Source organism: Triticum aestivum, chromosome 4A (assembly GCF_018294505.1).
Source record: "Triticum aestivum cultivar Chinese Spring chromosome 4A, IWGSC CS RefSeq v2.1, whole genome shotgun sequence".
Taxonomy (NCBI): domain Eukaryota; kingdom Viridiplantae; phylum Streptophyta; class Magnoliopsida; order Poales; family Poaceae; genus Triticum; species Triticum aestivum.
Window position 1 is genome coordinate 29,479,928 of NC_057803.1, and position 2,058 is coordinate 29,481,985.

A 2,058-nucleotide genomic window follows, 5' to 3' on the forward strand; every position below is an offset into this window, starting at 1 on the left:
CTGTTCCTGCGTGCATTAATTGCTACGGCCACCGTCACCTTCAGCTGGAACAGATGACCCGTGCACGGCTCAGTTGATTTCCTGTACCCGGCTGAGCCGTCTTGGTTGGTTAGCTGCTGCAAGGGACACACATCCGGCTCGTCTGTATTACACATGGCAATGAGGCATGATTTGTCATTAACGAAATAATACGAATGCCATTTTCTATTTCCTGAGGCATGATTTGCATCTTTTACACGCACGCACCTCCTCACACCAGCCATGACCAAAAAACTACGACTAGAAATGTACTAACAGATGCACTCCGGCAACAAGGTCGTACATTACAACACCAATGGTTTCGACAATCAAAAAAGCTGGCTCACGCATATCAGACTACTGCCTTCAACAAGTGCTCCCAAAATGCAAACCCCAGTAACTACGCTAGTAGTCAAAGCTCTACATGCGAGACCGAAAAAACACAGCGACATAGACAGTCAACAAAACCAACTCTTTGTTTGCCTACGCTTACAGGAGATGCTACTGACCCCCTCTTCGTGTGAGCAAGTGTCACTAAAGTCAATCGGCACATACACGGCCGGATCCATTTTCCACATCAGTTATAGCAACACTTTATTCGACCTGCATGCCGGAGGTTGGGAAATCGCCGAAACCTTCTTCCAAAAGAACCGCAACCTGAGTCCACGCCCACTTCCTGCTTGCAGCTCGTTCCGCCTTTGCCATCCATGAGGACAACTTCACCCTGGAACACTTATCACCATGGAGCAATCGCATAAAACCAAAGGCGAACGTTGCCTGCTCTGAGTTTACAGTGCTCACCTCGCCATCATCCTGCGCCACTTCATCTAGCTGTATCAGATCATTCGTGTACACATCTATGTGCTTGGCTGTGATTCTCATGATGCTCTATTATATACCAACTATTGTCAGCCGCCCACAGTAGCCGTATTAATGCAGGTCAATCGCATCTACACGACCTTCTATTCTCTGCATCTGACTTACCCTGCTTTGCAAAACCGAGTCATTGTCAATTACATTTCCAACTATTTTATATTCTCTAACAAACGAAAAAAAACAGATTTAAGTACACACCGGGCAGCCACAAACGATCTCCTGCATTGACTTTGTCCTCTCGGCATTCAATCTGCTTCCACACCAACAGTCCATGGGAACAACTAGAATCATGCATTGATGTCTCAAAACATTTTTTGCATTTGAAAGTACTCCCTCCATCCCATACTGTAAGATGTTTTTTGACTCTAGTTTTTTTTTTTAGAAAAGGAGGATGACCCCCGGCCTCTGCATCTGGGAGATGCATACGGCCACTTTATTGATTATTCTCGAGAACCATACAAAGTATTACAACAATGTGTCTGAATCCACCATCTTGGCAACATGTGCCGCTACTCCTATCCAATATGATGAGAGGGTGGTAGCTGGGCCACTACCCAAACCACTCACCTAAGCCTAACATCAAAAGCCGGAAGCCGAAACTCATTCGGTAACCCCAGCCGAGCCACATACTGGGTCTGGGGCGCAATCCGGTCAGACGCACTCGTGTGTCGTCGCCGCCATCTTCCACAGGTCCGTCTTCAGATCAAATTGAGGCTTCTACCTTGTCTGGCCACTCTGCCATCGACGTCCCCATGACGCCAGACAGCTTCCTCCTCCTGCACGAGTCCATCTCCGCGCATCAGACGCCGAGTCTCCACAGCACCATGCCGCCGAGATCCGCCATCATCAATGTGAAAGATGAAGCACCGCTCCACCAAAGTCGCCGTCCTCTAGTCCCTCGAGCCCGTGTGCACCTCCAAGAATGACGCCCCCAGGGGGGAAGACGACACCAGAGAGCCGCCGCCATCCGATCTACTAATCTAGGGTTTCCCCCGGAGGTAGCAGAGAGTGGCCTTGAACATCTCCACGACGATGCCTTCAGGAAGGGGACGACGCAGACAACGTCGCCATCGCCGGCCTTGGCAAAAGCCATAAGCAGGTTTTCACCCAGATCTGATCGAAGACCTCCATCTCTCGTGCACGGGTCGCCGCCATCCTTGCCGG

The 2,058-nt window shown here is 49.8% G+C and overlaps 1 long non-coding RNA gene across 1 annotated transcript; it reads right to left on the reverse strand.

The window, feature by feature from the left end:
- Positions 1-364: 364 nt before the first annotated feature.
- Positions 365-1,306, reverse strand: LOC123081662 (uncharacterized). The gene is made up of 3 exons (XR_006438762.1): positions 1,093-1,306; positions 820-1,003; positions 365-735 (listed from the first exon to the last, which is right to left on the reverse strand). It is a non-coding gene; the product is annotated as an uncharacterized lncRNA (long non-coding RNA).
- Between the last annotated feature and the right edge of the window lie 752 nt (positions 1,307-2,058).